The following is a 22,953-nucleotide window of genomic DNA, read 5'->3' on the forward strand; positions in this document are numbered from 1 at the left end:
TGCAGTTATAGAGATCACAAACACTCTTGAGTGAATTCATTTGTCCAGATTTCCCTCTTCTGTAGCATCTGGCTAAGAATGGAGCCCTAAAGAAATCACATACTCTTTTCTTTTTTTATTGAAGTATCATTAACCTTCAATGTTATATTAGCTTTAGGTGTGCAATATATAATTCAACTATTCTTTTTATTTTATTTTATTTTATTTTATTTTATTTTATTTTATTTTTAACCTTCAATGTTATATTAGCTTTAGGTGTGCAATAGATAATTCAACTATTCTTTTTATTTTATTTTATTTTATTTTAGCATCCCTTTTTCTTTTAATTGAAGGACAAAAGTTGGTCACATTCAGAGATTAGCGGGCCTCATGCAGATTTTTAAAACCATCCTTCTCTTTCTTGGTAACCACCTCCTAATTTTAAGTAATGTCCACAAGTTCTTTAGAGCCTTCTGAAATTGTCCTCTGCGGAGCTCCACCACAGCAGTACAGTGCAGTACAGGGCAGGCATGAGCACACGTGCCCCTGGATGGCGTCTCACTGGATGTCATCATCATCAAACAGATCTTCAAAATCATTTAAAAAAGTCTGCGTGAACTGCCTTCTCGTTGGCTGCCAAGTCCATCAGGAGCCCGGTGCTACCTCCTGCCTCGTCCAGGTCCACGTAGAGCCCGGGGTCCTCTGGGAACATCTCGTCCGCCGCCGGCTTCATCTCGCCGCCCGCGCCCTCCTCCTAATTCAACAATTCTATACATTACCCAATGCTCACCATGAAATGTGTAGTCACCATACAGCATTATTACAATGTTATTGGCTTTATTTCCTTTGGTTTACTTTTCATCTCTGTAACTTATCTATTTTATAACTGGAAGTTTGTACTTCTTAATCCCTTTTATTTATTGTGTCCATTCCTCACCCCTCTGACAATCACCAGTTTGTTCTCTGTATTTAAGAGCCTGTGTTTGTTCATTTGTTTTGTTTTTTAGATTCCACATATAAGTGAAATCATGGCATTTTTATTTCTCTGGCTTATTTCACTTAACGTAATATCCTCTAGGACCATCCATGTTGTGCAAACGGCAATATCTCATTCTTTTTTATGATTAGTTATATTCTATTTTGTGTGTGTGTGTGTGTGTATGCCATACCTTTATCCATTCATCTATTCGTGAACACTTGAGTTACTCCTATACCTTGGCTATTGTAAATGATGCTGCATTAAACATAGGGGTGCATATAACTTCTTCAAGTAGTGTTTTCCTTTACTTTGAGTAATCATCTCTTATATATCTATTGAAGAGAGAGGAGGAATAATTTTGGAAGAAGAAAGAATTGGGACCCTCAGAAGATTGCCCAATCTACCATAGCAGTAGCCATTCTCCTTCAAGATTTTTATAAGTAGCAACGGCAAGTAGGCATGCATCTTTGCCTCCTACTTAATATCCAGATTCCTTTGCTGAGATATTCAGAAGATAAAATACTTAGTGGATAACCGTTATCTTTCCTAACATTTCCCTCTTCCTTTAGTTCTTAAAACCACATTTTAAGTGTGGCACTCTTTTGACCAGACGTTAATTTCAAATACTACACTCAGATCTAGTTATCTTTAGGGCAGAAGAGTCTGAGCAACTATACTCAAAGCAGCATCAACCTGATTTTACTAATCCCTTGTTATCAACCAGACCTATCAAGATGAGTATAGAGGAAGAAGATATGTTGTAGACATAATGTTACAAGCAGGTCATATTCTTAAAACCCATCTATTAACACAAGCATATGTAGGCACAGAGAGTCTAGAATTTTGGCTCAGATCATACAGATATTTAATGAGCAGAGTCAGGATTCAAACCCAAACCCATCTGATGGAAACCCACATTATTTCTACATCCTCTCAATGAACCATTAAATTTCAGCCACTGTTTTAAGGGCTTTCTATCCATTAACTCATTTAATCTTTCCTGAGGCTCTGTGAAGATGATAGCAATATTATCCCTATTTACACATGAAGATAATAAGGCAGTAGCAGCAGAAATAATTTGCAACTAGTAAACAGTAAAGCTTGAGGTTGATTCCAGGTAACCTTGAAAATACAATACTGCTTCTCTTAAACTGTAGTTCAAGATTTGTCTTCTTATGCATGGATCAATGGAACAGAATAGGGAACCCAGAAATTGATCCACAGCTATATGGTCAACTAATCTTTGCAAAGCAGGAAAGGATACCCAATGCAGGGGGAAAAAATGTCTCTTCAACAAATGATGTTGAGCAAACTGGACAGCAACATGCAAAAGAATGAAACTGGACCACCTTCTTACTCCAGACACAAAAATAAATTCAAAGCAGATTAAGGATCTAAATGTGAGACCTGACCTGAAACCATAAAATCTTAGATGAAAGCATATAAAAAAGTTTATATTTATAAATTAAAAGATTACATACATGCTTAATAGTATTATTACAGATGACCAAAAATTAGTACTGTCATTAAAGCTCAAGATAATCCAAGGAATTTTTTTTTTCTTATGAAATCACACAGCTTCCTTTGAGCTCATTGAAGGGATTTTTTTCCTCTGGGATATGCTTTACTGGTGGATCTTCCCCAGATCTTTCTTCCACATAATGCCTTACTTCGTCACAACATTTGGAAACTAGCATTCTTTCCGGGGTCACTTCTATCTTGAGCTGGTCAACTTCCATCCATGGATTCTAACATCCATGGAATTATTGAATCACTATATTGTTCACCTGAAACTAATATTACGGTGTGTGTTAACTAATTGGAATTTATTATTTTTTAAAAAGATTTCACTTATTTATTCATGAGAGACACAGAGAGAGGTAGAGACACAGGCAGAGGGAGAAGCAGACTTGTTGCTGAGCAGGGAGCCTGATGCAGTACTCAATCCCAGGACCCTGGGATTATGACCTGAGAGTTTAGCCACTGAGCCATCCAGGTGCCCCAACTAACTGGAATTTAAATAAAAACAAACAAAAAAAGGATTTTCTCCTTACAAATGAATTTTGAATTCCTCCTAAGTTTCAGTCAGTTTCAGCCATTATAAAACATCTGTCTTCCTACTGCCTTTCCCCACTCTGGTTCTTCATCTTTAGCAGATGATGTCATGAGCTTAATGAAAGCAGCACTCCATAGTCATTAAGCGGGCTCACTAGAGTCAGCAGATAGGATACAGAGCCTATCTCCCAGCTGTGTGACATTGGGCAAGCCCTATAACCTCCCAAATTCCTAGTTCTCTTGTCTGTAAAATGAGATATATTCAACACTATCTCATGTAATTATTGTGAAATTTTAAAAATGCATCCATGTATAAATATTCTCAGCCCAGTGGCTGGCACCATTCAATAAATGGTACATATCATCATCATCATCATCATCACTGTTGTAATTATATCAATCTGTGTTACTATTATACTGGGAACACAAAACATGATGATGAGGATGCTTGCTATTTTTTATCATATATTTGTGTGCTTTTCCAAAGGAAAGTACTCAGATTTCCAATCCTGTGAAAAATGACTCATTGTTCTTTCTCAAAAACATTTGAAGCAAAGAGTGGGAATTTGGAACAATAGTATGCTTTATGTTAAAACACCATGTACCAACGAATGGCAGTTATTTCTCACAAGTGCAAACTCAGAAATTTGAATCCAATTTATTGCATTAATCCATGGGGCAGGGATGAGAGAGGAGCCTTAGCTATTAAGGAGGATCTTCTCCAACACATAAGAACAGTGACTCATCAGAGTAGCCTTGCTCACACAGATCCACCGTTATGAATCTTTGGCATAGGATCCTATAACAGGCATTGTAGATCCAAGTGCTTTTCTTCCCTTCTCCATCACTACTAGAATGTCAAATTTGTCTAAGTATCAGACAGCAATATGCTCAGGGAAGGATGACTCTGCCTCCAGGAATGAATCATAAGCAGCCAAAGCCAATCATGGTATTTCCATTTCCCTTCATTTACATTGGCTTAAGGATGAGAGTATGACACAACAGGGGGGTCAATTAATTTTAAGGAAAAATCAGCTGGGAGATAGTAAAAAGTTGTTCTTCCCTGATAAAAGAGAAAGTCATATGAGAAGAAAACCGTTTCCTTCTGCTAGTATTGTCAGATGAGGGCAGAATATTTTGAATAGTGGCAGCTATCATGTGACCATGAGAAGAAAGCGAAGAGAAATGCAGCCTGACCATGAGCTCAAGCATCCTTAAGCTTCTGAGACCTTCCACTACTAAACTTCTTTTCATGTTAGATAAAAGACTCCTATTGTTAGTCAGATAATCTGTTACTTACCCATCTTCTAATTAATTCAAGCCATAATCCATTTGGTTCTAAGCTAAAACCATTTCATGGGAATTAAGAGAATTCCAAAGCTCTCTATGTAAAGGATATGAGGCAATAACCAGTACCCAATCACATCATATTGTCATATAACCCCAAATTCCCTCATACATTAGGATGAAAAAAGAGTGAAAAGAAGATGAGCTTTAGAGTGAGACAGGTATGGGTGTGCCTGGGTGGCTGAGTCGGGTAGGTGTCTGCTTTCAGCTCAAGTCATGATCCCAGAGTCCTGGGGTCCAAGCTCCACAGGGCATCAGGCTCCCTGTTCAGCAGGGAGTCCACTTCTCCCTCTGCTTCTGCCCCGCTCATTCTCTCTCTCCTACTCTCTCTCAAATAAATAAATAAAACCCTTTTAAATATTATAGAATGAGATAGGTATGAACTTGAATCTTGGCTCTGCCATTTACCAGCAGTGCAAATTTAAGGAAATTATTTAACAACTCTGAGCCTCATTTTTGAAATGTGTCATACGGAAAGAACAATACTTACCTGCCAGCATTTTGTGGTAAGGGTCATATAGAAATACAGAGAAAACATTCTGTTACTTAATCTCTCCATTGAATATGCAGACCGTGGCACGTGGAGGGCCTTAATTGGATGCCTGTGTAATTTATTATTTAAACTGGGGTTCATTCAGGCAATCAGGACTTATAGTCATCTTAGGCGTCACAAGTGCACTCTCTTTCTTGCCCCCAACTCCCTCCCTGTCTCTTTGTCTATCCGTCATCAATTTAGAAATAATCTTATTTAAACCCTTCATTTTTGCCTGCAGGTATTTCCAGCCCCTCCTACCACTTTCCTGGCCAAGAGAAACTTGGCCCTCTCTCCAGGATTTCAGTGACTTTCCACCTCGGGACCCCTCAGGTCCAGTCTCTAGTGGCCTCTGAAGCAGTTCCCACCCCACATCACATTACCGCTTATGTCAAACCTGTCACCTTCTCTAGTTTCCACAACATCAAAATCAAAATCGCCCACATATAATATTCCAGAACACAGTATATTCCACCTAAGATTTCAGGGGAGACAGGGAGAGCTTACACTTAAGTAACCTAGGCACTTCATTCTTAAAAGACTCCTGGTTTGGGTTGCTACCATGGACTTCTGCTGGCTTTGCCTAATTCTGGCCTTTCTCTTGCTGCCTACTTTCTCCATTTTGTTGCCTTCATCTCCCCTTCCCTGTCCTTCCCCTTGTACAATAGAGCCTAGCCCTAGCCCCAAATCTTTTTTTTTTTTTAAGATTTTATTTATTCATGATAGACACAGAGGGGGCGTGGGGACAGAGGCACAGGCAGAGGGAGAAGCAGGCTCCATGTAGGGAGGGAGCCTGACATGGGACTCGATCCCAGGTCTCCAGAATCAGGCCCTGGGCTGAAGGTGGCACTAAACCACTGAGCCACCCGGGCTGCCCTCCAAATCTTAACCATAGCTCACATGCAAGCCCTCAGCAAGACTTACCTTCTCTCCCAAGTGTGGCAGACATACTCTGTCTATAATAAACCTGTGGCCAGGGCTTAAGAAAAGCAACAGAGCCAGCATTCGTGGAAAAGCTTTACCATCTGAGGTCTGAAGGAGAGAGAATAGGGAGCAGTTACTAAAACCAGAGGGCCTATATCGGAAGGACTTCCTGACAGGAAGACCCAGCCAGCTTTAGCTTTGGTCACTTGAGATGGAAGGAGCAAGAGGAATAAATACCCTGACCTCACTGTCCTCCTCCCTATCTTCAGCCAGTGCCCTGCTTTTGCTGAATTTAACCAAAGCCAGAGAGAACAGAGGTCCTTTCTAGGGCAGTTCATCCAGGCTAGCCTCCCAGGGTGAGGAGGGTAGAAGAGAGTAGAAAGTAAATCAATAGGGGGCATTCAAAGAAATCTGGCACAGTGGCTTACCCAGGGAGTGGGTGACAGAAATGGAACAAAGACCAGTGCCTCTGGCCTCAAGTCCCATCTTCCTTGGCCAAAAGCAGGGCAGAAATAATGGAGATGACAGGGTATCCAGGAAAAGAAAAATTTACTAATCGCAGATAGTGCTCCTTCTCCCTTCTTGTAAGCAGAGTCCGATATATAGTGAATACTCAATAAGATTTTACCAAATGAGGGAACTAAGTGAATTATGAAAGAAGTCTGACCACCTCACCTTCTGCAGGGATTTAGTGAGGCATGTTCACAGGCTCCACTGCCCTCCACACCCATGAACTTCCCTAAAACTGTCCCACCTGCTCTGAGCAGGCCAGCAGCCTTGGGCCACCAAGTCTCAGGCTACTCAGTTCTGACTCTCCAGCCAGCAGAACTAGATAAATGACCCCAGCATCTACCAAGCCCTGTTTACCCTCAGGTATACTATCACCCAAAAACCAGCCTCTGATCACCCAAAATGCAGAACAACATTAGAGGCTGCAGCCAGCCCTGGTTCTAAGTTCTTTTTTTTTTTTTTATTTGAGATTGTATTTATTTATTCATATGAGACAGAGAGAGAGAGAGAGAGAGGCAGAGACACAAGCAGAGGGAGGAGCAGGCTCCATGCAGGAAGCCTGATGTGGGACTCGATCCCGGGACTCCAAGACCACGCCCTGGGCCAAAGGCAGGAGCTAAACTGCTGAGCCACCCAGAGATCCCCCTGGTTCTAAGTTCTGTATAAATTGTGTACCCAGATCCTGGTGAGCAGGAAAAACACTAGTTCAGAAGTTAGCTGAGCTGGGTCCCATTGCCTTCTCTGTCATTATGCTGTACATTCATTTATTCATTCAACATCCTCTACTGAGAACCTCTCCTGTATCCAGCATTGTGCCATGTGCTGGGATTACGATGATTTTTAAGACCCTGTATCCATCTTCAAAGAGTTTATACTAACCAGCTGGTGGGCCCTAGACAACTCACTCAACTTTAGCCTTTCCATCTGAAAAATATGAATGAGAGCACCCACTCCTCTTCTCTTTCTTTTTAATAGCATCATTTTATTTTTTAAGTAGGTTCCACACCCAGCATGGAGCCTCATGTAGGGCTTGAACTCATGACCCGGACATCAAGACCTGAGCTGAGAACAAGAGTCAAATATTTAATGGACTGAGTCACCCAGGTGCCCCTAATAGCATCATTTTACAGATGGATTTCACAGGGTTGTTATAGAGCAAAATAAAATGACTTACAGGAAACTTCTGGAATAAAGGTAAAATTCTGTGCAAATACCCTCTACCATGCAAAAAGAATTAAAATACTTTTTTTCCTTTGAGCACTTGCTTGAATGGGAAATATCCTTTAACTTGAGCATATTATAAAAAGCAAAAAAGTTATACCTGTGTGATCATTATTCCCAGATTATAATTATCCCAGATTATAATTATCCCAGATTATCATTGTCATCCTCAAATGCTGGCAACAGAGAACTGAATCATTTTTGTTTTAAACATGTGACAACTATATTATAGAAAGCAATTTGGGAAACAAATGCATTATATATTTGTATTATAAGCTCTTTCTTTAAGGAGAGTGTTTAGTGATTCACTATATCATGCCTCCCTTTAATAAACAAGTATCTCAATCCTTTCTGTAGTTTGTTTTAGAGAAATAATTTTTAAAATTTTCAAATATTGGGAAGACTGGGTGGCTTAGTCAGTTGAGCATCCAACTCTTGGTTTCAGCTCAGGTCATGATCTTGGGGTCAGGAGATCCAGCCTCCACGTTGGGCTTCCCACTCAGTGGGGAATCTGCTCAAGATTCTCTTTCCCTCTCCTTCTGCTGCTCCACCCACTTTCTCTCTCTCTCTCTCTCTCTCTCTCTCATAAATAAATAAATAAACAAATAAATAAAATCTTTAAAATTTTTTTCCAAATATAAATTTTTTTAAAAGATTTTATTTATCAATAAGAGACACAAAGAGAAGGCAGAGACATAGGCAGAGGGAGAAGCAGGCTCCATGCAGGGAGCCCAATGTGGGACTCCATCCTGGGACTCCAGGGCCATGCCTGAGCCAAAGGCAGACACTCAACCGCTGAGCCACCCAGGCATCCCCCAAGTATAAAATTATAACATTTGTTGAACAATTCAGACTCCATGGGAAATAAACAGAAAACAGCATAGTTGTTTTGTTTTCTTTTTTTCCTCCCCACTGCCCTTGCAAATCCTCTCTAATTGTTCCTTTCTGTCCTTTGGATAAAAGTTTTAGCAAATCTCATAACTTTTCTTACCCCTCCGGCAATAAAGAGACGTTCCTTTTTTTTTTTTCAAGTCTTAAGTAACCCAGTTCAGTGAAATATCGAAACCCTCAACTCTCATTTATCTAATTGAAGATGTCTTTTGTCCCTCCTTTCTGCTCAGGTGGAATTAGAACTAGAACGCACAGGGGTGCTGCCTCAATTTTCTCTATCTCAGGTAATCCTTTCACACATCTGCTGGCTGCAGTCCAGCACCCCATATGGTACAGGTATGGGCCGGGGGTGCAGAGAAGGATAAGGGGCAGGAATGGTCCCACGTGACCAATACAGTTGTATCTGGGTGTGCAACTTTCCAAATGCATGCTCTTTCTGTCTGGGATACCATTTTGGCTTCCTTGGTGAACCTCCAGGCCTTATCCTTGTACCTTTCTTCCTTCAGAATCCGTGATCTCCACTTCCCTTGATGCCTTTTCCAGCTGCCTGCCTAAACTTCAAGGGTCATTGGCAGCCTCTCCCTGCTGTGGTTGCCTTGCTCTTGTTGGAAGGCATTTTGGGGCACAGCCCCTTTCAAGACAAAAATGTAAACCACACCCCGGTTTAATCTTCAGGGTCCTTCCCTGACCCAGAGGAAATATGCAGGTGCTCTTGACCTGCTGAAGCACTTTCTACCCTGTCAGACCCAGGTGCAGCCTCTCAACTTCAGATTATTCAGCTGTGAGTCCAGCGTCAGTCTGTGTGTCCCTCTGACCCCAACATGCCAAGTGCTACATATGGCTCCACTGAAACTATTTCACTTAGCTCCAGGTGAAGCTTCAGTCTCTCCCCTCTGTGTTTTCCTTTCTTGGAGGCAAGAAGAAGAAATGCATAACATCCTGCACCCCTTTCCAAGCCCCCTTAAACTTTAATGCTTCTCATGCTCTGAAATAGTCTGGGAGTGGGTCATGAGCTGATGGCAGCAGAATAAGGCCATCCTGAAGTAGCCTAGCCTTTGCTTTAGGGCATGAGAGCACTTGGTATCGTATTCTTTTTGGCCTTTGAAGCTTCTGCTGAAACTCCAAGATAACAGGAAAAGTTCACTTAATATCCAGTTCCCAAAGCATATTATAGTATTATTTAATAGTATTATATATATTAGTACATAATATATACTAGTATTATAGTATTAAATAATAGCTTATTTAAGCTTGAAAAATTAATATCTTCTCTCAGAGACTCTTAAATACCCCTTCTAGGGGTGGTGCTCACTCCCATCTAGCTGAGGAAGATCACTGTTTTATACATGAAAAGCAATATTAAATTTCCTTGAGGTTCTCCTTGTGGCTTCAAGCATCTTTGAATCTACCTAAATTCAGTGCCTGGAATTAAAGATCAGGAGAGACCTCTTCCCAGAGATAACAAAATTTCTAACATTGGTGAGCTGTACATGGTGGTTGAATTTGACAAGGTTTACAAGCAAAAACTGACCCTTAGGCCCTCTACTGTTAGGGTCCCTTAGGTTCACAGAACTGTAAAGAATTTGTCTACGGGATTAGTTAAGACCTGAGCTTTGAGACATGGTTCCAATCACGTTTGCTTTCCTTATGACTAGGAACATCTTGGCGTTGGGATGCTCATTTAAGGCCATGAAATAAGGCCAAGGTAACTGTATCATAGAGATACAGAGAGATCTGAACCTACAACTTTAGCCTCACTGGCCTTCTGTTCATGCCAACTGGGTTTCTATTGCAAAGACTAGTGAGAAATGCAGCGGGGTCCCTGGAACGCTGTTTCTCCCTTTGTCCCAGAATGGTTCTAAAATAGTCGCAGCTCTTCTCTTGGCTGTATAATCAATCCAAGAGTCCAGATTCTCCCATAAAGTGTACATCAATAAGATTCTGAGCTTTTAAAGGGTTTTAAAGGCCCAGGGAGATATATGAGAGAGATAAAATCTTCTACTAAGGAGCTTGTAACTCTTAGAGTATCGCTCCACAGGGCATGATGCTATCAAAGTGTCTTGTTATCAAGGTGTCTCTGTTAGCCTAGGTGCCAGCTCAGTAATAGAATAGAAGCAGTAGATGCAGTGTTTCCTTCTCATTGGAAAAATCAGTTCATCTCCCAGATCTTAGCAAGTCCTGGTGGAGTTGGGGATTGTATTGAAATCTCCTCTAAGAAATTCTATAGAACTCTACTCTGGATAGGATTTGAGAAGCTAAATGGTATGTATGACATGTTTTCCGTTTCCTAAAAGCCCTAAAGAGCAAAAGCAACATTAATTCTGCAATTTATGGCTCCTGTTGGAATAGTGCTCCCAATCTTCCAGGGGCTGTCAACAAAGGGAAGAGGTGTTACCTCCTTCTGAAGTGCTTAATGAGCAGCAGGTCATTGTTCCAAAGTTGCTTATCCCGGGGCCTGGCCACAGAGAGAGGGCACAGGGAATCATGACAACACAAATGAGACTTCTTTAGATCAGAGATTAAGCGTGAGTGACAGACATGACAAGGATACCTATTGTCTAACCTACACAGACAAGTAATTTTGAGATGACTATTTTTCTTTGCTATTAGATAATTCTCATCATTCCTGGCTGCCCCCTTCCTAGTCCCCAAAATACACACGTACCAAAAGTTCGTGGCTCTTTACAAGTGAATATCAACTTTCATGTCCTGTATACTCTAGATTCTTCTCTACTACTAAGAAGATCATAGATCTAAAAGTGGAAACAAATCTGACTTTCTGAAATATTATTGTCAACCTAAGTCCTGACAAATACAAAGTGTCAGTGTAACAGCAGGAATTTGAAACATCCACATGCTTTTCTCTTTTGCTCTGACTAGTCATGAGTTTCTCTTTAACAAGCTAAAAGCATCCCTCTGGGTACCTGTTGTGGGATGGATGGTAATTATGAATGAAAGGAATAACAGTCAGCTTCTGACATGTAAACTAGTATTTTGCAGTAAGAAACTGTCAAGATGAAAGAGATTTTCTACATTTCTTTGGCTCCACTTAACATGTTAAAAACTAGATTGGGCAAACCAAATCATAGAGCTTTTTCTCCGTTGCCTATAAAACCATACCAAGAAACTGGTAGAAAAAGAATGGTGGTAGAAAAAGAATGTGATCGAGAAGTAGAGTAAACCTTTTTCTGGTGGTCTAGGGGATCATGAGAAAGAAAAGAGGGTCAGAGGAAGGGAAAGGTGGACAGTGAGAAGCTCATGCTCCAAGGTGGTCATCTTACCAATGTGGGATTCTGGGAGAGCTACATTGAGTGACTTCATCTCAACATGAGGTCCCCCAGCATGTTGAGGAAATTCGGTAGCTGGGGTCCATGGGAGAAATGGAGAGGTCAGAGGGGAGAACCTAATGCATACTCCAAAGCCGACCTTGGTAACATGGACACATTGTTGAGAGCCAGCAGCCTACCTTGTGACCTGTTGTGGCAATGGGAGAGATGATCCCACAGTAGAAGTATTCAGGATTCAGCCTGGCCAGGAACTAGATGGAAGGAGACTTCAAAAGGTCTACAGCCAAAGAGAGCTGAAATGGGCCCAAGTCAACAAGAAGGGTAATTAGGCGTTTCTGCACCGGAAAAGACAGACAACTTTAGCAGCTACTGAAGTTTTTAGCCAAAACTTGGATGAACTGACCAGTGCACAATCAAGAACCAAGACAAGGTCATAGGGATCCCTCTCCCTACCATACTATAAGAATACAATAAGTTATACTCCTTCCCCATGTATTCTCAGATAAAAGGCCCTAGGAACTCTTAGATAAAAGAGCAGTAAGGAATAAAACTGTGGGAAATCTGAGAATTACCTAATGAGGTGGCTTAAATTACTGGATCAGAATTCACTTTAAACCAGATTAAATCACATTTGTTTGGTTTTGTTTTATCTTTCCCACCACCTGCCAGGCCACAAGACCAAATCATTATAGACAAAATAAAGAAACTAAATCTCCTTTAAGTTTCCGTGTCATTTGTAATTTTGCAATCCTGTTTCAAAAACACTAAGATCAAATAATGTTAAGTTCACATCATATTGCATTTGACCGCATAACAATAATCATTCACTACTCAGAACTTTGTTGTAGATAAAGTCTTCTATTTATGAGAGGCTTTTGTGCAACATCTAATATTTTGATCTAATATGTGTATTAAGTGTGATTACATTATTTTCTCAGAATTTCCCTGCCCTCCCTCTTTTGCCACAGTTTACTGTAGGCGGTGCACTCCTCCCTACCTCTTTGACACTGGCCTTGGCCCTGTGACTTGCTTTAGACAATGGAATATGGACAGAAAAGAGTGCCTGTCAGTTTTGAGCCAAGGAATTACAGTAATCACCTGTTTCCACTTTCCTCTCTTGCACTTCTGCCATCTGCCTTAAGAAAAGCCCTGAGTAGCCCGGTCCCATAGAAACACATGGAACATGCCTGAATTCAACTCAACTCTGAAAGAGAGCCACCCAGACTGCCTGAAGGCCATAAATATGAAATAAGTGACCTCGGGGTTACATTTTATACATCAGTATTGCAGGAGAAAACTAATGATGCGTTAAGAAATTAGCATTTATTTTTTTATTTTTAAAGATTTTTTTATTTGAGAGAGAGAGAACACAAGCAGGGGGGAGGGGCAGAGGGAGAGGGAAAAGCAAACTCTCCACTAAACAGTGAATCTCGACAGAGGGACCCAGGACCTTGGGATCATGACCTCAGCCAAAGACAGACACTTAACCAACTGAATCACCCAGGCGCCCCTTAGCATCCTTTTAAATACTAAGTGATGAATGTTATCCTAAACATTTACACACTATTCATACAACTGATAAACCAAATGACAGATGTAACAAGTTAAAATTTTCCAGATATTCAAACATTGATTATAAACTTATTTAATTATATTCTCTAAATAATTACTTAAAATCACAAATTTAATGTATCAAATTCTTATAAATGTTTCAAACAACTTAGAAATAAAACAGATGCACAGTATAATATTGACTACCAGCACTGCAGGATTTGCTTCTCAATTGGATTTGGAATCTGATCACACAGTCTAATGATTCTACCCCAAACCACTGGTTATCAAATTAAACCTCTACTATATAAATCTTCCTCAACTTATGATGTGGTTACATCTCAAAAATAGCATAAGTCAAAAATGCATTTAATACACCTAACTTAGTAAATACCATAGCTTAGCCTTGCCTACTTTAAACATACTCAGGGGCAGCCCTGGTGGCCCAGTGGTTTAGTGCCGCCTTCAGCCCAGGGTGTGATCCTGAAGACCCGGGATCCAGTCCCACGTCAGGCTGCCTGCACGGAGTCTGCTTCTCCCTCTGCCTGCCTGTCTCTCTCTCTCTCTCTCTCTCTCTCTGTCATGAATAAATAAATAAAATCTTTTTAAAAAATAAAATAAATAAACATGCTCAGAATCTGACTCTTGGTTTCAGCTCAGGTTGTGATTTCAAGGTCGTGATCTTGGGGACATGAGATTGAGCCCTGTATCGGGTTCCACACTCAGGGTGGAGTCTGCTTCAGATTCTCTCTCTTTTGCTCCTCCCACTGGTGGTCCCTCCATCTTTCTCTCAAATAAATAAATAAACCTTTTGAAAAAAAAAGTGTACTCATGTTAGGAGTTAGTTAGACAGGTAGTCAGGGCCAGGGTCCCTAACAAGAAAATATGGAGTCAGAACAGCTCATATAAAACACCAACATCCTGTTTTGCAGCTTAGACAGGACCACAATAGCATTCTGTTTTGCAGCATCTGCAGAAATGACTTCTGTAGAACATCCTAAAATAAGATAGCTAACCACAGGGCATTTGTCCTTATCACCGACAAGGGGCAATTAAGACATAAGACACCAGGTGTCAGCCAAAAAGACCATCAGCACGTAGACATTAATCTAATAGGCAGACAGATACCTGATCAAAGCCCTGATTGGCATGACTCAGCACACCCTGGTTGCTTAAGATAGTTCTACAAAGGAGCTCATAAAAACCCCTAAACTGAGAAACTCCACCAGCAACCCTCTCGGTCTCCTCCCTCTCAGGGAGCTTTGTACTATTGCTCAATAAACTTTAACCTTTGCTTTGCTGCCCACCACTCTTAATGTCTGCTCTATGTCTTCATTCTTCCAAAAGTGTGACCAAGAACTGCAGGCACTAAAGCCAGAGAAATCCTGTAATACTCAGAACAATTACATTAGCCTACAGTTGGGCAAAATCATCCAACACAAAGCCTATTTTATAATAAAGTATTGAATATCTCACGTACCATATTGACTACTGTGCTGAAAGTGAAAAACAGAATAGCTCTATGTGTACAGAATGGTTCTAAGTGTATCAGTTCTTTGCCTTTGTGATTGGGTGGCTACTGGGAGCTCCTACTGCCCAGTATCACCAGAGAGTATCAAATGGCATTGCTGGCTAAGGAAAAGGTCAAAATTCAAAATTTGAAATACAGTTTTTACTGAAAGCATATCACTGTTACACCATCATAAAGGCAAACAAATCATAAGTCTAACCATCATAAGTCAAGGACGATCTACAGTTAAAACTCACTTTTACTTTCAGTTAAATGCTCTATCTATAGATTTTAAGTTTTTGATTCATAGTTTCTCTCTACAAAATGATACATTCTTTCATGTTTTCTATGCTAGCAGTATCTGTAACCAATAGTCTTATCACTATGGTATAATAGTGTGGCCTAAAGGTGTAATTGGAGACTTCTGTTTCATGAGTATCTCCTTGTAATTAGCAGAATATCTAGATTGGGGTTTTGCAAACTTTATGTTAGATCATTTAGGAAATATTGTTAAAATACAGACTTTGGTGTAGTAGGTCTGGAGTAGGACCTGAGGTTCTGCATTTCTAATTGGCTTGCAAGTGATGCTGATGCTCTTGGTCCTAGAACCATACTTTGCATTGCAAGGATGTAGAGTTTTCTTCTCCTGGGTGATCAAGGATTAAGCCTACATAGTTAATTCTCTTCTTTGGGATAATTTGGCTTCTTTATTTTCTTGGAATATGTTATCTTCCTGCATGCCTATTATATGTGCTGAATAAATGTCAAATCTCTATTCTTCTGGTCACTCCATGTAGCTGCTGGTTTGGGCCAGTTTTTCTCTTTCTAGGAATATCTACCTCCTCTGATGTTCCCTCCATACATTCTTTCTTTGTATGTGAAAATTAATCATGGGAAACCTCACTAAAATAGAAGCAAGAGCAAAAAATAATAAAATAAAATAAAAATAGAATCAGGAGCTTAAGCAGCAGAGTTTTCATGCTCTACCACCAGAAGTTAATTGTAACCAGCAGGAAGAGATGTACCTTACAAGCCAATGCTACTTTATATCCCAGCAGGAGGAAAAAAGGCTTTCCCCTTTAGCCCAAGAGCCCATCCAATGAGAGAGTCACAACTCAGCCAATGAAAAGCCACTATACTTCAAACTCCCAGTTTACTCATATGGACTTGTGGCTTATAAGAGCCCTTCAACTTCCCTGTGTCTTCTGTAAAAGTATACTGCTTTGTTTGGCAGACTTACCTATAGTTCTTGCCATAGCTTGCTTGTCCCAGACTGCAATTCTCTGCTTTTCCCAAATAAACCTATTTTTCTTGTAACTGGCAGTTTTATTTTTTAGGTTAACATTGACATTAAAAAAAAGGAAACATATTTTATAAAGAGACTATCAAGAAGTCTGCTTGTGAAAAATTGTGAAAGACTTTGACATAGGCAAAAAATAAAAATTATTGTCTGTCCTGTCTACCACATTTCTCCAAGTTTCATTGTCTTTGAAATTGATGGAGTTCAGGACACACTTCCCCAAAATACGGCATCTTGACATGTGGAATATTTTAAGCTGAAGGAATTTGAGAAATGGCATGTGTAGGAAGGGCTTTCTGACCTTCTGAAGCAAGTCATAAAATCTTCATGTAAGAGGTTGCCCCTCCCCCCATACGCTGAGGAAAAGAACATCCTTGATCTCAGAGACTCCAAGAGGAATCTGAACAAACAGGTCTTCCTGTTTACCACTGCTGACTATACTAAACTCATACTCTTTTTTTGTCCTCACATTTTTCTACCACTCTCCACTCTTCATCAAACCTAGCATTAAAACCCTAAGGTATAACCATTTCCTCAGGCCTTCATTTCCTTATGAAGGTTCTCTTGTCACATAGAATTTATAGTAAACAAACTCTTGTGAATGTCTTTTGTTACAGAGGTCCCAGCCAAAAACTTAGAATGATAGAAAAATAATATATTTATTCCTCAACTACAAACTATTTTGCAACTCTGGCAATTGCAGTGAACTAGTAATAGTACAAATAATTTTGTCCATGCAAATGCAGCCATAGTTGAAGGCAATTTACTAATGCCTCTAGATAGGCCCATTTTGCATCTATCTGTAAATTCATTTCAGCTTTTCTTATTACTTGTAATATGTAGTTCTTTGTGTTGTCCCTTGACCAAGTGGTAACATAGGGCTGGTTCTCTCGTTAATTAATGAGTTAAATAAACTCTTTTGCATAGGCATATGTATATCTATGTGAGAAAATCATATAGATAGAATGCCCTCTTTTAAAAAGTATCTTCTAGCGGGCAGCCCCGGTGGCCCAGTGGTTTAGCTCCTACCTTCGGCCCAGGGCATGACCCTGGAGATCTGGGATCAAGTCCCACGTCAGGCTCCCTGCATGGAACCTGCTTCTCCCTCTGCCTGTGTCTCTGCCTCTTTCTCTCTCTGTCTTTCATGAATAAATAAATAAAATCTATAAAAAATAAAATGTATCTTTTAGCAAGACATAGAGATTGAAAAGAAAAACTACCTCCTGTCTTTACCAATTAGTTTCAATAAAAAGTAAAAATTGAACAAGTCTATTCAGCTTCACCATCTTTTATTCACCTTTTTTTGACACTTACTTTAAACCTTTTGAGTATTATGATTAACTTGATAAAAATCATCATTTTATTTTTAGTTTTTCAACATTTAGTCAGTGGGCCATCTTTAATTTTGCTCTGCTGCCCTTTCAGCACTGGTGCTAATGTGTTTTTAAAGAATCCTTGTTTTCTGGCAATAGAAGGATATCTTCTGACGCATTTTCTTTTTCCTGTCACTAATCTTGGAAACTGCTGCAGTCCAAGGAATCCAGGCTCCTTCTAGTGGAGAAAGTATCAAAGACCCAAATCTGAGCATTTGTTGACAGAGGAAGAGTCGGTGAGTGACCAAACACTACTGCAGCTGGGGCGTTTGACAAGACACAGAGCTGGAAAATACACAGCTTTTTAAAGTCTTGAGTTCATACTGATTTGCCCAAGTCTATTAAGTTACTACATCCTACTTTTCTTATCTGCTCTGAGTCTTTCTACCATGTTTCTGCAAAGGAAAGGATGCTAAGGGTAGCCCGGTGGCTCAGCAGTTTAGTGCCACCTTCAGCCCAGGGCCTGATCCTGAAGACTCGGGATCGAATGCTACGTCGGGTTCCCTGCATGGGGCCTGCTTTTCCCTCTGCATGTGTCTCTGCCTCTCTCTCTCTCTCTCTCTCTCTCTCTCTCTCTCTCTCTCTCTCTCTGTCTCTCATGAATAAATAAATAAAATAAAATCTTTAAACAACAGCAAAAAAGGAAAGGATGCTAAACCCATAGAAAAATACAGAAACCAAGGTTTCCAGATGCAAAGAGGCAGGCTTTGGGGGATGGCTGCAAAACAAAGGTTTGTATTTTAATTGTCGTTCATTTTCTTGCTCTAATCTTGTATGGAGAGTTACTTACATATACCAGAGAAGGGAAAAGGGTTTGGGAAAATTGCTTTAGAGACAGAATAAGGACAACATAGGAGCCATGAGCAAGAACTCAAATATTCTGTCTCAAACCATCTTCATTCCTCTGGGTTCAAACTGGGTCCACAAACTAGATGAAGTATGATATTCATTTTAGCCTCCTCCTTGGCAATGAGAGAGAAGTCCTCTTTCTTCAAGGACACTGTAACTGTGGCTTACAAACTCCTAGAGATTTCTCTAAAGTAGGAAATACAATTTTTTTTACACCAATGTGGGTGGGAGAGGAGAAAGAGGGCTTCAGTTTGCCCATGAAAATCAGGTATTATTGATTCTAAAGAGTTTTCCTCTCACCAGCTAATTCCCCACTGAGTTTCCTCCCAGTAAGTGCAGGTTTCATCAGAACAAATTGCATTCTACCCCACCCAGAGGGCAAGGAACCATGACTAATGTGAGTCTGTGGGATCTAAGCAGCAAATACAGCCACATCTGAGTTAGAGGGCTCAGCATCCTCTCAGTTCTCTTGGAAGGCAGCCAGAGGGTGGAGAGAGGCTCCGGCTCCGGTATCACGGATTGGTTTTGCCTTAGCACAGAGCTCACATAACCTGAGCTGACCTTTCTCTAAAAATCTAGATTGTTCCTTGAACAAAAACAGCCAAATCAAACAGTTAAGTGCTCACTCTCTCTCTTACACAGAGATGCTCACACATAAAAACACACGAATGCACATGCAAAATAGGTAAATGTTGTTGCATTACAATAAGATTCTTCCTAAGACTATATCACAGATTACCAGGTAAAGAATAAACTCAAATGAGTTTTACAAACTTTGCAGGAATACGATAGGGTCTAAAACTGATATTATATTTTACTCTTGAAAATGGCTTCTTCCTTGCTTGTCTGAAGCATATAGCAGTTAATGCCAAGCGAGTATGAAGCAATAAAGTGCTAGGTTCATACTTGATCACTGACAAGTTAATATTGCCCCCAAGGAAGAGGAGTTATCCTCCAATAATCACAAATGAACCTAATTTGGGAACATATTTAAATTACTGTCTCTTTATAAGGACAAAATTTTGAGGCAGTTAGCCTTACAAATGCAGGAGGATGAATAAATCTATACAAGATTTTTCATAATGAGGGTGAGGTTAACAGGATACCTCACTGCCCTACTTTTTGAAAAGATACTGAAATTTGAACAGGTAAATTCACAAACTCCATTTCTCCAATTTCACCACATTCCAGTATTGGACAAAGTTCATGGGCATAATCTAGTTACATTTGTATGTCTACTATGTGGCAGACCCTATGTTAGGAGTAGAGATACAAAGGCAAGGAGGGGGGGTGGTCCCTGGGTGGTTCAGTGGGTTGGGTGGCTTGGATCTCAGGATTGTGGGATCCAGCTCGAAATCAGCCTCCTTCCTCAGCATGGAGCCTGCTTGGGATATCCCTTTCCCTCTGCTCCCCTGCTCATGCTCTCTCTTTCTCTCTCTCTCTCTCTCTCTCTCTCTCTCTTTCTTTCTCTCTAGTAAAATGAAATTTTTTAAAAAATTTTTTTAATTTTTATTTATTTATGATAGTAACACACAGAGAGAGAGAGAGAGAGAGAGAGAGAGAGAGAGAGGCAGAGGCACAGGCAGAGGGAGAAGCAGGCTCCATGCACCGGGAGCCAGATGTGGGATTCCATCCCAGGTCTCCAGGATCGCGCCCTAGGCCAAAGGCAGCGCCAAACTGCTGCACCACCCAGGGATCCCTAAAATGAAATTTTTAAAAAGATAAGGAGGGAAAAAAAATCCCTGCCACCAAGATCTCTCTTGGTCCTGGTTTTACGAACTGTTCTCTGGCTCTTGCATTGTGGAGAAGCAGCATCAGTAGTGAAGGCAGCTAGAAAAGGAACAGTCCTTTTGCCTAAATAGACCTCCGTGAGGAATTAGCTGGTAAGCAAAAGAGGTTTCTGAGCAGCCAAAATTGATTTCACACATTCCAAATACTGAAAGTCATGGGTTGAATCCCTAGATGTGGCTCCTCCTATCTATTCTTCCTTTACACACAAGTCTAGCAATGATAGTGATGAGAGAGCTGAGGACAAAGCACAAGATGACACCCCACAACCCCTCCGCCCCCACTCCAAGATGGGATATGTGTGACATTCCTCAGGCATTCCTGACTGCCCTAAAACTAAGGGAAGGGAAAAACAAATGGTTAACTAATAGAGATCACAGTCCCACAAAACCTAAGTCTCCATCAGTTTACCAACGTCTTGGTGACTTACAAGAAAAAAGCATTCTTATCAATAGCCTAACTTTCATAGACTCTTACCTCAATTTCCTGGCGCTCTAACATCATCTTCTCTTCACGAGTGATTGTGGGAAATAGAAGCATAAGAAAATGTAAACAAAGTTAGGTTTCTTTGCAACCTACAGCCCATTGACAAGGACTTGTAACAGAAAGAGTAGAACATTCCTTCAGAAAGCTCCTAATTGTCTTAATGTTATTGCCTTACTAGAAGAAAAACAACCTTAAATGGGCCAGGCCTCCAGTATCCTGTAAATCTTCTTTTCTTTAGCACATGAAAGTCCTTTTGAACACCTCCCTTTTTTTCCATCACCTCGCCCAAACCTCAAGTATATAATCAGCCACTCCTCACAACCCTGGTGCAGCAGCTCTTTCTGCCCACAGTTCTGTCTCCAGGTTGTAATAAAATCACCTTTTTGCACCAAAGACATCTCAGGAATTCTTTCTTGGCTGTCTGCTCCGGACCTCACCAACATTCCAAACTACATCATTGGTATAGGAAAATACTGGCTCCTTTACAGAATAAATTGAGAACTTTCACAGATACTACTAGGAGACTCTGTAGAGGGAAGGTAGAGTGAAACTGAGCAGTCCTGGTTTACCCTCAACTGATTCTAGTGGCCATTATAACTTTGCTTTCAAAGTGTATTTGACGGGGCAGCCCCGGTGGCACAGTGGTTTGGCACTGCCTGCAGCCTGGGGTGTGATCCTGGAGACCCAGGATCGAGTCCCATGTCGGGCTCCCTGCATGGAGCCTGCTTCTCCCTCTGCCTGTGTCTCAGTCTCTCTCTCTCTCTCTGAATAAAATAAATAAATCTTAAAAATAAACCTCGCCTTTAAAAAAAAAAAGTGTATTTGACCAACAACTCACAACTGATAAAAGGTCAAATAGTGCTACAGCTTTTTAAATTTGAAGGTTACCTGGCCCTCTGGGTGGCTCAGCCATTGGGCGTCTGCCTTCCGCTCAGGGCATGACCCCCAGGTCCCAGGATGGAGTCCTGCATCCAGCTCCCTGCAAGGAGCCTGCTTCTCCCTCCGGTTGTGTCTTGCCTCTCTCTGTGTTTCTCATAGCTAAATGAATAAAATCTTAAAAAAAAAAAAAAGTTGAAGTTTACCCTTGAAGGACTTGATGTTATGATTTTATAGCCTTTAGAGAAATTAACCCTAAAGATGTTATGGTTTTATTGCCCTATAGAATGTGAACCAGTTTTGTGTCTCCATTAGTAATGCCTTCTTTTTGCTAATCGTGCAGACATTTGTGTATGTATGTATGTGTGAAAGCATTAATGGAAATCAGCTCTTTTATCTATTTGTCTAATTCTGGTTCCTTCACTACAAAATTTAATTAAAATTAGACACATTCTGATAAACAGCTGTTTAAGAACTTTGCTTTTAAAGCTCTGTATTGTACCACACATTATCTGACATATTTACCTGCTCTTCCAGGACTGATAGAGGGATGTCTGGGTAGTTCAGGCAGTTAAGCATCTGACTCTTGCTTTTGGCTGAAGTCATGATCTCAGGGTCCTGGGATTGAGCCAGAATTGGGCTTTGCACTCATCTGGGAGTCTGCTTGAGATTCTCTCTCTCCATCTCATTTGCCTCTCCCTCCCTGCGTCTGCACTCTCTCTCTCTCTCTCTCTCAAATAAATAAATCTTTTTAAAAAAAATTGACAGAGGTTCATAGGTACTTAACCTATGTCATTTTCTTCTTAGCTCCCACACTGACTATGAAGAAGGGAACCATCTTAACATTCACTTCAGAGTATTGCTTTCTTGATAGTGTTGATGCCTTTGTGGTTGTGCTATTTCTGTTTCTTATTCATTTTCCTAGAATTAGTGGCAAAACTTAAAATAAGAGGAGCTTATATTGAGGAGTTATGAGAATATTTTTCCTTTTTTATTTCTGTTCTAAGATCTCTCATCCCTTTTATTTAAGCATTGTTAGCAATTTGGTTTATAATTTGGTTTCCAGACAGATTTCCTATGTATTTTCAATATATTCCACTATCTTGCCATGTCAAGAGGTTCTTTTTGAACCACTTCTTCACAATAATGAAAGATTTCCTTTTTCATGATTTTAATTATTTATTCATGAGAGATATACAGAGAGTGGCAGAGACATAGGCAGAGGAAGAAGCAGGCTCCTTGCAGGGAGCCCGATGTGGGACTTGATTCCACAATTCCAGGATCACGCCCTGAGCCAAAGGCAGACACTCAACCACTGAGCCACCCAGGCATCCCAATAATGAAAGATTTTCCCAACAAATTTTGAATGTTGGTACAGCATTGTAATACTTGAAGACTGAATTCATCCTTTGTGGGTATTTAGAAAATCATTGTATTTCTTCCAGTTGTTGTGCCTATTGCTGGAAATGCTTGTGGAGTATGGGGAAAGATAGAT

The 22,953-nt window shown here is 40.4% G+C and overlaps 1 pseudogene; it reads right to left on the reverse strand.

Moving 5' to 3' along the window:
• Positions 1-435: 435 nt before the first annotated feature.
• LOC140599731 (COP9 signalosome complex subunit 9 pseudogene) overlaps positions 436-22,953 on the reverse strand; it is a 41,902-nt pseudogene continuing 19,384 nt past the window's right edge.

This window comes from Vulpes vulpes, chromosome 7 (assembly GCF_048418805.1).
Source record: "Vulpes vulpes isolate BD-2025 chromosome 7, VulVul3, whole genome shotgun sequence".
In the NCBI taxonomy this organism is placed as follows: domain Eukaryota; kingdom Metazoa; phylum Chordata; class Mammalia; order Carnivora; family Canidae; genus Vulpes; species Vulpes vulpes.